The sequence below is a fragment of the Callorhinus ursinus genome, unplaced genomic scaffold, assembly GCF_003265705.2.
Source record: "Callorhinus ursinus isolate GAN/ISIS: 27379988/994484 unplaced genomic scaffold, GSC_fseal_2.0 scaffold22, whole genome shotgun sequence".
NCBI classification, from domain to species: domain Eukaryota; kingdom Metazoa; phylum Chordata; class Mammalia; order Carnivora; family Otariidae; genus Callorhinus; species Callorhinus ursinus.
The window spans coordinates 10,231,288-10,245,782 of record NW_027397084.1 but is presented as its reverse complement, the minus strand read 5'-3'; the positions used below and the strand labels follow the sequence as shown (position 1 = coordinate 10,245,782).

The window sequence follows — 14,495 nt, the reverse complement described above, 5'->3', positions numbered from 1 at the left end:
TCTTTCTCTTTCTTTCTTTCTTTCTTTCTTTCTTTCTTTCTTTCTTTCTTTCTTTCTTTCTTTCTTTCTTTCTTTCTTTCTCCTTCCTTCCTTCCTTCCTTCCTTCCTTCCTTCCTTCCTTCCTCCCTCCCTCCTTCCCTCCCTCCCTCCCTCCCTCCCCCTCTCTCTTTCTTTCTCCTTCCTTCCTTCCTTCCTTCCTCCCTCCCTCCCTCCCCCTTACTTCCCTCCCTCCTTCCTCCTGCTCTCCCTTCCTTCCTTTCTTTCTTTTGAGAGAGAGAGAGAGAGAGAGAGAGAGAGCATGTGCATGTGAACAGGGAGAGAGGCAGAAGGAGAAGGAGAGAGAGAATCTTAAGCAGGCTCCACGCCCAGTGTGGGGCTCCTCATCTCACGCCCCCTGAGATCATGATCTCAGCCAAAACTGAGAGTTGGACTCTTAACTGACTGTGCCACCCAGGCTCCCCAAGTTGGTGTCATTTTCAATCAAGCTCTCCTCTCCTGGAGGTAGAAATAGGGCTCTGCAGCTCCAGATGAAAGAGCGACTATTTTCCAATGGCTATTTGAGCCCTAAGTAAATTCCAACATTTCCCTCCAGCAGCATTCACATCTCTCCTTCTGTTTTTCACCTTTAGCTTTTAACAGTACTATACTATGTACTATATATAGTTTATTTATCATATTTATTATACTTGTCTAGAGACTTCCTTAGTGGAATGTATACATCATGATGGCAGGGAGTTTCTGGTTTTTGTTTTTTTTTTAATTCATTTATAACATCCCTATTACCTACAATAGTGCCTGGACTCATAGTAGGCTTTCAAGACATACATGTTGTGTGAATGACTGAATGAAAAGCTTGAGCAAAAACCTCAGGATTAACTTTGGCCCTGTTTGGGTCAGAAACCTATCATTAAAACCACTACTATGACTAGGGAAGTGGTATTCCTTTGGCCAAGAGGGAGCAAGTGTGTGGACAACCACCCAGAATGACATTGTCTGAGGTGGAGGGAGGATAGTTTTTAACATTAGAGATGTGTTATCTAACCAGAATAAGAGAATGGACAGGTAAAAACAACGGCTTGTCTACTTTTTAAACATTTGACAATCTAACATTTTTACTACTTTTACTAATTTGAAATTACAAATTAATAAGATTTTACTGGATAGTAAACAAATTCCAATTTCTTTAATTTGGCTTAGAAAAAAACCCCAACCAACCAGGCACTTCAGTAAGCAAAACCAAAGCCACATTTTCACTACTTTTACTAATTTGAAATTATAATTTAATAAGATTTTACTGGATAGCAAACAAATTCTGATTTCTTTAGTTTGGCTTGGAAAAAAACCCCAACCAACAAGTCACTTCACTAAGCAAAACCAAAGCCACAGTTGATAGAAACACAATTAATTGAAAATTTAGAATTAAGGAATATATAATAACATTGATATTTTCTAGATTTGATTATGGCTAGAAAGTGTTATTAAATGAATGACATTGGTTTTTAAGATAGTTTTCAGTTAGGGGATCTAGGACCACATGAATCTTGATTTGGATTGGTCACTTTTTTGTGTAAATATGTACATGAAAGGCAATGGCCAGCAAAGGCATCAATACTCAGTATATTTGGCCCTTGAACAATGTGGGGCTTATGGGCACTGATCCCTTGCACAGTTGAAAATCTGTGTATAACTTTTGACTCCCCCCAAAACTTAACTACAAATAGCCTATTGTTGACTGGAAGGAAGCCTTACCAATAACATAAACAGTCAATTAACACGTTTTGTATAATATACATATTATACACTGTGTTCTTACAATAAAGTCAGATAGAGAAAAGAAAATGTTATTCAGAAAATCATAAAAGAGAAAATACACTTACAGTACTGTAGTGTAAAAATTCTGCATATAAGTGAACCCATGCAGTTCAAACCCATGTTGTTCAAGGCTTAACTGTATTAGGACTTGGCTCAAGCCAAAAAGAGGACCTCTAGTGAGCAATGATATATCATGTGACTAATTCTTCTTGACTAAGCTAGAAGGGGATGGGAAACAAGCTTGCTTTCCTTCTGTACTCCTAAGGCCATATAAGACACTGGGGACTTTGCTGATTAACAAAAGGTAAGTCCAGTGTAGCTGGTGAGTTCAAGAAAAGAAGAGAGCAGACTTGCCTCAGTGCTCAGGAGAGAGCCTGTCTGGCCTATCTACTTTAGGCTTTTCTAGATTAGGGGCAGATTTGAAGGAGCTGCCTCCTGAATCTTTTCCCTATCCCTGTGAGGGAAAAGAGGGTAAAAGCAGAAACTCCCCTTTGTTTGGCCTGGTGAATTTTCCATTCCCTAGGACTGTGCCATGTATAATCTAGAAATGATTGATCAATAGCAACCTCTTTGGGGGACTTATGGGGGAGGCAGGGAAGAGAGCTGTGTAGAATATTTGGACCACACAAAGATAAATTGGGAAGCTATTTTTCAATTTAGAACAATAGATTTTTTTCAAACTGTGAGCTACTTCCTTCTAAAATCCCAATTGTTAATAAAATGAAGTACTGAAAATAATACCTGAGGCCTTAAATTTCCTATGTAAACCCCCATAGTTCCAAAATTTTGTCATACATACATATATCATATTGGTTCTATTTATCTGGAGAACACTGGCTAACCCAGTGACTTATTCATTCATGAATAACATTATAAAAAAATTCAGAGAAAAACTTTGGAACCATAAGGATTTAGATAGGAAATTTAAGGCCTTACGTACTATTTTCACTACTTCATCCTATCAACAGGTAGATAGATAGATAGATAGATAAATAGATAGATAGATGATAGATAGATAGATAGATAGATAGATAGATAGATAGATAGATAGATCATATTAGTTCTATTTATCCTGAGAACCCTAATATTGTGGATTGTAATAAGATTTACTATAAGGAATTGACTCATGTGATTATAGAGGCTGAGAAGTCCCAAGATCCAAAGTCAGTCAAGCTGGAGATCCAGGAGAGCTGATGTATATAGTTCTAGTTTGAGTCCAAAGGCCTGAGAACTAAGAGAACAAATGCTGTAAGTTGCAGTCCAAAAGCCAGCAGGTTTGAAACCCAAGAAGAGCCAGTGTTTCAGCCCAAATCTGAAGGCTGGAAAAGACCAATGTCTCAGCTCAGCAGTTGGGCAGGGGTTCCCTCTCACTTAGCCTTTTTTGTACTATTGGTACTATTCGGGTCTTTGATGGATTGGATGAGGCCCACCCTCATTTGGGAGGGCAATCAGCTTTACTTAGTCCATGGATTCAGATGTTAATCTCATCCCGAAACCCTCACAGACACACCAGAATAATGTTTGGCCAGTTGTCTTTGGTCTTAGCCCAGTCAGGTTGACATATACAGTTTACCATCACAGTCACTAAAATGGATCCCATTTTCTGTAACTGACTCTGTATCATTGGACACATAATCCAGGAAGCTAGCAAGGCTCCTGTCTTGACACATAACTTCCCAAGGGGAAATAGCTAGCTCTAAGATCCATTTCTTTTTTTCAAGATTTCTATAGTTTACTTCTCCTGTTAGCACATGAGAATCTTCGCTGACATTCTGCATCTTCTCCAGATGAGCTTGTCCTGACTCAGTTGTAGAGCACTCACTCGCTCATCTTCCTCTTGAAGAATGTCAGGAGTTTAGGCTCTGGAAGTAGACTGCTTGGCTCCAAATACTATCTCTACCACTGATTATCTGGTGGAACTTGAAAAAGTCAATTCCTGAGTGTTGCAGTTTCTATTTCTATAAACTAGAGATGATTCTGAAACATTTCGACCTATAAACAGCTTCTTGGCTCCTTCTTGAACCTCTGTCAGGTTCAGCCTACTCTCCTCCACCCCAGCCTCCACTCCAGCCTCCAACCATGTCATCCAGGTAACCCGGAAGTCCTACAAGATGTCCACCTCCAGCCCTGGGGTCTTCAGTAGCCGCTCCTTCATGAGGGAGCCTGGCGCACACATCAGCTTCTCCATCTTCTCTTGGGTGGGCGGCAGGTTCCGGGGTGACCTGGGCACCAGCATGAGTGTGGTTGGAGGCTATGACGAGGCCAGGGGTATGAGGGGAATCACGGCTGTCTCATTGAACCAGATCCTGCCGAGCCCCCTTAAGCTGGAGGTGGGACCCCAACATCGAGGCTGTGCACACCCAGGAGAAGCAGCAGATCCAGACCCTCAACAACAAGTTTGCTTCCTTCACTGACAAGTTGTGGTACCTGGAGTGGCAGAACAAAATTCTGGAGTCCAGGTGGAGCCTCCTGCAGCAGCAGAAACCTGCTTGGAGCAACATGGGCAACACATTAAAGAGTTATATCAACAACCCTCGGCGGTAGCCAGACAAACGGTAGCCTGGGAGAAGCTGAAGCTGGAGAGGTGGAGTGTGGCAACATGCAGGGGTTTAGTGGGGGACTTCAAGAATAAACAGGAGGAGATCAAAGAGCATGCAGACATGGAAAATGAATTTGTCCTCATCAGGAAGGATATGGACAAAGTTTACATGAACATGGTAGAGCTGGAGTTCCTCCTGGAAGGGCTGACTGGTGAGATCAGCTTCTTAAGGCAGCTGTATGAAGAGGAGATCCGTGAGCTGCAGTCCCAGATCTCAGACACGTCCTGTGGTGCTGTCCATGGACAATAGCCACTCCCTGGACCTGGATGGCATTATCGCCAAGGTCAAGGCCCACTACGAGGAAATCACCAACTGCAGCCAGGCTGAGACCAAGACCATGTACCAGATCAAGTACAAGGAGCTGCAGACAGACATTGGCTGGGAAGCATGGGGATGACCTCTCGCGCATGAAGATGGAGAATTTTTTTTATTATGTTAATCACCATACATTATATCATTAGTTTTTGATGTAGAGTTCCATGATTCACTGCTTGCATATAACACCCAGTGCTCCGTTCAGTACGTGCCCTTTTTAATACCCATCACCAGGCTAACCCATCCTCCTACCCTCCTCCCCTCTAGAGCCCTCAGTTTGTTTCTCACTGTCCATAGTCTCTCATGGTTCGTCTCCCCCTCTGATTGCCCCCTCTTCATTTTTCCCTTCCTGCTATCTTCTTCTTCTTTTTTTTTTTTAACATATAATGTATTATTTGTTTCAGAGGTACAGATCTGTGATTCAACAGTCTTGCACAATTCACAGCGCTCACCATAGCACATACCCTCCCCAATGTCTATCACCCAGCCACCCCATCCCTCCCACCCCTCACCACTCCAGCAACCCTCAGTTTGTTTCCTGAGATTAAGAATTCCTCATATCAGTGAGATCATATGATACATGCCTTTCTCTGATTGACTTATTTTGCTCGGCATAATACCCTCAGTTCCATCCACGTCGTTGCAAATGGCAAGATTTCATTCCTTTTGATGGCTGCATAATATTCCACTGTGTGTGTGTGTGTGTGTGCGTGTGCACACACACACACACACGCACACACACACACACACACACCCCACATCTTCTTTATCCATTCAGAAGATGGAGATTTCTGAGATGAACTGAAACATCAGCTGACATTAGGCTGGAGCTCAGGGGCCTCAAAAGCCAGAGGGCTTCCCTGGAGGTCACCATAGCTGATGCTGAGCAGCACGGGGAGCTGGCCATTAAGGATACCAATGCCAAGGTAGCTGAGCTGGAGGCTGCTCCACAGTGAGCCAAGCAGAACCTGGCGCGACAGCTGCGTGAGTACCGAGAGCTCATGAACGTCAAGCTGGCCCTGGTCATTGAGATCACCACCTACCGCAAGCTGCTAGAGGGTGAAGAGAGCCAGCTGGAGTCTGGGATGCAGAACCTGAGTATCCATACTAAGACCACCAGCGACTACTCAAGGTGGCCTGAGCTCGACCTATGGGAGGCTCACAAGCCCTGACCTCAACTATGGCCTGAGCTTCTTCCAGTAGAGCTTTGACTCTGGCAGGGACTCCAGGGCCTTCAGCCAGAGCAGCTCCTTTAAGGCTGTGGTTGTGAAGAAGATTGAGACCTGTGATGGGAGGCTGGTGTCTGAGTCGTCTGCTGTCCTGTCCAAGTGAATAACCACTGTGGTCCCTCCCACCCTCCCCACTCTTGTGCCTGCCGTAGAGCCTTTGGGGGAGGGAGCTGTGCAGGGGAGCACTGGGAACAAAGAACCCACCTAAGGCTCAGTCCCAGTTCTTATCCTACCCTTGGGGGGAGTCTACTGTCCTGGGTACCCCCTCTTGCCCATGCCTCCAACTAAAAGCCAACCCAATTTTGGAAAAATGAAGCCCCAGGTGGCTCTGCCAATCCCCTGCCCCCCCAAATAAAATCAAAACAAAAACATTTCTCATGGTGCTGCTATGTGGTTTAAATGAACTAAAACATGTAAAGCACTTAGCACAAGGACAAACATCAAGCAACTACTCGGTAGATGTTAGTTATTTTCATTGTTATCATATACCTACAGTTTTGATTTGATGAAGCTGCCTCATTATTATTCTAAGAAGGCTGGAATGGTATTTACTGTTTTCTAGTAATCCATCAGCAAGAGACCTGGTTGTCATTCTTGATTTCTCCTTTTCTATCATTTCCCATATTGTGTCCATCACCAAGTCCTGATTTTAATTCTTGGATAACTTTTGAACCCATTTCCTTCTTTTCACCCCTATTACTATATCACCTTCCTTCACGATACCACCAACTTGTGTCCAGACTACTGTTTAAACTTTCTGGTTTATCTGTTAGTTGCCATTTTTGTCACTCTCCAGGCCATTGTTTACCCTGGAGCCAAGGTGATCTTTTAAAAACACAGAACTATTTATATCATGCTGCAGCTCAAAGCTCTCCAGTGCTTTCTGATCTAAAGTCCCAAGATTTCTAACATGGTTACAATGTTCTACCTGATGCAGTTCCTGCCTACTGCTTCTGCCATGTTTTCCAGCCCCCTCTTACTCTGCCCTGCCACACTGCAGTGTTCCAGTCTTGGTAACCTTCTTTTAGTTTATCAAATGGTTAATAATAGTCTTGAATTGACATTTTTTACATTTTTTAGTATCAAAAGAAATTCAATGTTGCTAAGTAAATGGACTGTTACATGGGCTGGAGCTTGTGATCTTTCCTTCAAAGAGAACTTTCCCATATATATCATCAAAGCAGTACTATTAATAGTATTGCTTTCAGCCTGGTCATGGAGGAAGAGTATCGTTGAATTGGACATTATATTTAGTATTTGTTAAAATTGGATTTTACCTAGATCCTGGCGCTTTATAATCTTCAAAACTACTTCCCATTCTTTCCTCTCATTTAACTCTCACAACAACTCTGTGAAGTAGCAAAGACTGGAATTATTACTTTCATCTTACAGATTATGAAACCATGCCCAGACAGGGGGCTAACACTCATTCCATCCTTTTCATACGCTTAAGACACACATGCCTCACTTCTATTTTGCATACACATGGCTGGTGTTCACCTGTGGCAGAAAGACAAACTGAAGATACTCCTTTCAGGTTTCCAGAACAATCTTCTCAATTTTAATTTTTCAGGTTATTTTGGGATTCCAGGTGGGGCTTGTACCCCTTTTGGCTCCCTTTGTAATATTCTCCCTCCCCCTTTGTAATATTCTTGATAGGGGCATGAAGAACCTGTTTCTTTCCTAGTTATTTACTTTCAATATTTTTATGGCATTTTCTGCCCTGTATAATAGCAAGTTTACAAGTATTTTTTTTTTTTTTATGATTTCTGCCTTTGTTTTTTCACACTTAGGAAACTCTTTCCTTTTCTTTTTCTTTTGAAGAGAGAGAGAGAGAATCTTAAGCAGCCTCCACACCCATTGTGAGCTGGACAGAGGGCTGGATCTCACAACCCTGAGATCATGACCTGAGCCAAAATCAAGAGTCTGACACTTAACTGACTGAGCCACCCAGGCACCCCAGAAAACCCTTTCCTATATAGACATATAAAAATTTACCTATTTGTTTCCTGGTGCTTTTATTTATTTTTCCACATTAGTGTCTTTAATCCAGGGTTGGCAGAGTATGGCCCATGGGCTAAATCCGGCCCATTGCCTGTTTGTGTAAACAAAATTTTACTACACACAGCCATGCCCATCCATGTGTTTAGGTATTATCTGTGGCCGTGTCATGCTGCAGTGGTAACATGGACCATCTGGCCTGCAAACCCAAAACAATTTACTATCCTGTTCTTTACAGAACAATTTTGCCAACTCCTGCTTTAATCCATCTCGAATTTATTTTGATACAGCGTTTAAGTCAATTACCTAATTTTTTCTTCAAATAGCTAGTACGTTTTCTCGATACTATTTATTCAACAGTGCAGTTGTGATAGGCTGACAAATGGCCCAGAATATGTTCATGTTGCAATTCCTGGAACCCATGAAGATTGCCTTATTTGGCAAAAGGAACTTTGCAGATGTGATGAAGTTAAAGATCTTGAAATGGAGAGATTATCATGGATTTCCTGGATGGGCTTAATGTAAGTACCCTAGTCTTTACCAGAGGGCTGTAGGAGGAGTCATGGAAAAAAGAAGAGAAGGGGATTGAAAAAAACAGAGATAGTAGGGATGCACCATGAACACAGAAGAGCCCACAAGCCAAGGAATACAAGGTGGCCATTAGCAGCAGAGAAAGGCAGGGAAACAGATTTTCCTTCCCCAGAGTCTCCAAAAGGAAACAATCCTGCCTACACCTTGATTTTAGCTCAGTGAAACCACTTTTGGAATTCCAACCTTCAGAACTATTAAGTAATACATTTGTGTTGTTTTAAGACAGTAATGTGGTGGTTATTTGTTACGGCGGCATAGGAAACTAATCCCGCAACATTTCCTTAGAATTTTAAATATTACCTTTGTCACATGCCAAATTCTTATCTGATATAGATACAAATTCATGTCTTTAAAAAACATTTTTTTATTAACATATAATTTATTATTTGTTTCAGGGGTACAGGTCTGTGATTCATCAGTCTTACACAGTTCACAGCGCTCACCATAGCACGTACCCTCCCCAATGTCTATCGCCCAGCCACCCCATCCCTCCCACCCAACAAATTTAAAATCTGGCAAAGAATGTGAATAGGCATAGCTGTATCATGAATGTAAATATCCAGTTAATCTGAGTACATGAGGAGGGGGCTCAGGTTTGTCCTACGTTGACAGAAAAGAGATTCTTTTTTTGTTTTTATGAGTTTTCTTCTACCTTCTCCTTATTGGTAATCAAAGAAATGCAAATTAAAACAAAAGTGTTTTTTTTTTTTTTCCTTAACAATCAAATTGACCAAGACCAAAAGACAGTAGTAGCAAGTCTGAGGAACCAACACTCATGTGTGCTGCTAGTGGCTGTAGAAGTTGTGAATCTTCCTGTAAGGCAATTTGGTAATTGTATCAATAAGCTTAGAAGTAGGTGTATGCCTCGACATAGCGATGCCACTTTTAGGAGTTTGCTCTAAGGAGGTAACCGTGAGCATGCATAAAAATTATGCTCAAGAATGGCCATGTCTGCATTGTTCATGAGAGCAAAATATTGGGAAAAAATGGAGTATAAAGAGATAAGGGATTACTATATAAAATACTCATCTTTTAAATGGGTTACTATGATACCATGATGATGTTAAATAATATATAATACAGCTGTCATTAAGTATAGGATTAAGTAAAGAGAATGTATTAATATATCAATATTTACTATATTAAGAGAATTACAAAAATGGTATGTCAAGAATTATAACATCATTCTATAGTATGTGTAGTATTAATTATTTATATGTGAAATTTTGTCAACTTGTGAACATAGGATAGAAAGGATAGGAAAGAAAAGATATTTATTAATCTGTTGTAGTGAGATTGTGGATGCTTTTATTACCTTCTTTTAGCTTCTCTGTATTTTTATATTAAACAGTATCAATTGCTTTTCTAAAAAGAAATTATGCTATTAAAAATTAGCCTTTTTTTCCTCATTGCTGCCTCCACTCCAAACCATAAACTGTAGCAATGATTATCAAAAATACTATCTATCTGGTCTGATACCTGATGTTCTATAAATTTTTTGGACGATGAATAGGAGTGGGAATTAAAGACATGCTATAGAAGCCTTTTGCTTTGACCAATAGGATCTTGCCCCTCTGAGTAAAGGACTGGCCAGTACAGTTCTATAGGATCTAAGAATGCCATTTGTTTAATTGGCCTGAAATCCCTGAAGGATCTAGGAACAGTGTTACAGATGTTTCCACATATTTTACAATTCACTATTTCCTGGGTTTGTTGAGTTTTATCTTTATGTTCTTCTCACTTATTTTTAATCACAGTAGCAATAGTAAAGCTCGGATTGAGTAGAAACCAGGTTAGCCTTTCTTTTATGCCTTTAGAAAAGGCCTTCGATCAAAGCATGGCTCACTGCACCATCCAAGTAACCTTGGTTAGCCTTGGTCTAAACCCCTGTGCCAACAAAATGGTAGAGTTCTTCTCAGCAGTAGGAACAGACTATGCCCAATTCCCTTTCATCACGGCATAGAAATGTTTCTTGCTCAGCTGTGGATGCAGTCAGCTGATCTGCACATTTAGAGGATTGGTCCGTTGAGCCTTCTTCTTCCTACAGGCACATGTTCCCTGCTCCGTCAATATCACCAGAGATTAACCAGTAATGATGCCGAAGGCTCCCAGTACAGACACAGAGCTGAGCTCATGCAGGATTCCCGGGCCAGGTTTTGTCTTCAACCAGCAGAGATATCACAGCAAGTGGTTCTCAAGGGCAGAGGGAAATGGTACATGAAAAATGCCCCATTCCATCTCTTTGGTCTGCTAGATAATCTTCTGTTAATGCTAATGTCACAGTCTCCTCTTCTGAAGCACAGTAAATTGGATTGCCTCCAATTCACAAATGGTTTGAGTTCAAAGAGTTCTCTTTGTGAGATGGTTGTCTGGAACTTGGGATGCATTTTTCTCAAAGAAATGCCGATAACCTTGTGGTTAAGGATCCAGGTGAGCTCTCAAAGGCCAATTTCACCGAAATCTCCTTGCTGTCTAATGCTAGTGGGAGTATAGCAGTTGACCACTGCGTATAAGACTAATTGTGTGGGAAAGTAAGTCCATTTCCACCGTGGGATTCTGGGGACACATCTCTCTCCACTGGGGCTCTACTATCTTAATTCTTTTCTTATTGAGTCCTAGTAACAGAGGGTGCTCTCAGTCCCTCTGCCCTCAGAGTGGCTTCTGTGGCCCAGAAGCAGACTTTTGGCACAGTGTGGTTTCTGGGAGTAGAGAGAACCAGTTCAGATGCAAGGTGGAGTCATAAGTCATAGTCAGCCTTTCCCCAGTTTCTCTGGTTACTCATCGCCTCCTCCTGTTGTTAGAGATAGTATATGACTAGAGAATTTGGGCCAGGAGCTAGCAGGAAGAAGGGAGAAGTGAGAAATGGTAGAAGGGCCAGGTTTTCTCTCCATCTCTTTCCCCTCAAAGCTCATATCCTGCTACTCTGCAGGAAGAGAGACGAAATGAAGAGTGGGGACCAGGACTCAAGGACAAGAGACACTGGGAGGGGTGCCCAGACCCTAAAAATAGTAACAGAGTAAAGAGACGGGGAGGAATGAGTTTCTCTCCACTGCATTGTTTTGTTTCGTTATTGGCAAGTGTGTTATCTTCATCTTTTGGTTTTCTTCCTTCTACTGCTCCTTTTAGGTTTCTCCTCATCTACTCAATTTTGGAATGACAATGTTCCCATGGGCTCAGGCTTGGATAGTCTTCATTTATAACTCTATACTTCCTCCCAAGCAATCCCATTAATTTCCATGGATTAACATCTGTTTTTATATTTATTTATCTAACCTCAGACACCTCTTCTGAGCTCCAGACTTTTCACCTGGATATTCTCTTTAATATCTAAAATGTAACCTGCCTAAAATGGTCATCTAAAGTGTGGTATGTCTAAAAGCGAATGCCACTAGAATATAAACTACATGAGGGCAGGGATTTTTGACTGTTTTGCTCACTACCATATTCCCAGTGGCTAGAAGAGCACATGGAACATAGTGTAGTAGGTGCTCAATAAATGTTCATTCAATGGCCCCTTCCTTTTCTTCCCCAGATGCCCCTGTTTATCTACCAACTTGCCTCTGCTCTGCGGCTATGAGGTATTATTGGCATCTTCTCCTTTACCTCTAGATCCAATCATCCACTCCTCTTGGTTCTCCAAAAGAGATCCCAAATTTTTATGCTCTCCAGATGCATTGCCTAACCCTTCGTCAAACTTCCTGAACTTCTTGTCTGAACCACTGCACTCATCCTTCTCCATTTACTGCAGCAGCCTGCTACATAGACTTCTTACTTTCCCTTCCCTTCCCTTCACTCAACAGCCAGAGTGACCTGTAAAAACAGAAATTTGATCACGGAATTATTTGAAGTTAGATTTCAGGCCTTGACAACACTCCAACAAGGTCCTGCACCATCTTGCCCAGTCACACCGTGCCATCTCATTTGTCTTCTCCCGAACCTCCTATCTCCATTTAGTTCCTGGAACACATAGCGCTCCCTCTTGCCCCCTGGCTCGCTCTTGCTCATCTTAGGACTTGACTCAGGTCTTTTCTCATTCTCCCAAATATGCAGTGAATACGTTTTCTCACTAAGGATTCTCTCTCCTCGGTTTGATTTGTATACTCATGGTCTTAAAATATCACTGGTCTCACAAAAGTGTGATTTCGTTGTTACCATCTCAAGTATTCCTTTGGTGGCTACTTTTGGGATAAACTCTTAGTTCTTTGGGAGGGCTTGAGAGTCCCTTTCTGAGTGGGTCTTGCTTGCCTTTCCGGGTACACTGTCACTCTATCAGCAACCCCCCTTCTGGGTGTGTGCATTCTGCCCATGCCGCATATAGCAGCTATTTGAACGTGTCACGTTGGCCCACACCATTGTATACATCATTGCCTTTGCCTGGAGTGCCCTGCCTGGTTTGTCATCTGGCCCACTAGGACTTATTCTTAAAGACCCAGCTCAGTCATCACCTCTTCTGGGAAGCAATCCCAGAAACAACTCCTCCTTTTGTGTGAGCTTGGTGCTCCATGTTTGTGCAACATAGACCCTGGATGTCCCTCTGTCTTAACACTTAACACGGTACATCTGTGATTTTTGTCCATTTTTGGTACTGGTCATGGACCCTGGCAGACAGGGACTCTGTCCTCTTCATGTCTGTCTCTCCAGTGCATGAGAAATGTTCATCTACACACACACACACACACACACAGACATGCACGCGCGCACACACACACACACACATGCACGTGCGCACGCGCACACACACACACACACACACACACACACAAGACAGCATTCATTGTTTTGCTATGCATAATGTGAAGTTGCATGCAGAAATAGGGGGAAATCATTTGCATGTATTTCAGAAAAATATTTCTAGTTCTTTTGTGAGTTCCTTTATCTTTCTATTCTGATGTGAATATTATTTTAATGAAATGATTCTTCCCTTCCTTTCTCCCCTCCCCTCACTCTCTCTCCCTCTCCTTCCTCTCCTCATCCTTCACTACCTCCCCACCCCCAGTGATTTGGGAAGGTCTTGGCAATTACTCACTTGGAATAAAGATTGAAGTCCTACAAAATAAACAGAGGGCAATTAGTGATTTTAAAATGTGTTAACCCACAAAGATTATTTTCTTTCTCTCCGTGCCCATTTGGTAAGATGGTTCTCTGGGACTGTTCAATTATGGATGAATGGCACTGAAATGCTTGGACAATAATTTGTAGGAAATACAATTATGAGTCGAAGTCATTAGTGGGAGTAAATGAATAGTTTGTTGGTTAAGAGGTCAATGTTGAAAGCCCAAAGTGGTTAAACATTGTATTAAATTACACATTAAGAGCTGAACCCTTTTCATTTGAACATTTTCATAAGTTATTGAGCTTTTTATTTTTTTATTTTTTTATTTTTTTTTAAGATTTTATTTATTTATTTGAGAGAGAGAGAATGAGAGATAGAGAGCACGAGAGGGAAGAGGGTCAGAGGGAGAAGCAGACTCCCTGCCGAGCAGGGAGCCCGATGTGGGACTCGATCCAGGGACTCCAGGATCATGACCTGAGCCAAAGGCAGTCGCTTAACCGACTGAGCCACCCAGGCGCCCAGTTATTGAGCTTTTTAAACTGTATTTTTATGTTTTTTGATTTGTGGTAGAGAAAGGAAGAGAGGTGCCCAACTTGGGTTTTCTGAGTTCTTGAAGTGAAATGACTCACGTTTACAGCGTGGGTAACGCTTTCTTCATCACAGAAGCTGGCTGGTTTGCCTTGTGAGGCATTTAAATAACATTTATGAAGTAAGGAAAATAATTTTTTGAGTATCAAAACTATCTGGGTACAGTTAATTTAGAGTTATTTCCAGAGGCCAGCAATTTGATTATGTGTCCAGTTCTTTGGTTCTGGACTCAGAAGCCCCGGTTTCAGAACTCAGACCTGATGTCTCATGACTGTCAAATATTGTCCCTGAAGCATTTCAGTTTCC

At 41.9% G+C, this 14,495-nt stretch overlaps 1 protein-coding gene and 1 pseudogene across 6 annotated transcripts in view; both read left to right on the top strand.

Moving 5' to 3' along the window:
• The window catches only part of PKHD1 (PKHD1 ciliary IPT domain containing fibrocystin/polyductin), a 484,077-nt gene that overhangs the window by 177,244 nt on the left and 292,338 nt on the right, over nucleotides 1-14,495 (top strand). The window lies entirely within an intron of this gene.
• Nucleotides 3,873-6,059, top strand: LOC112837898 (keratin, type II cytoskeletal 8-like; annotated as a pseudogene).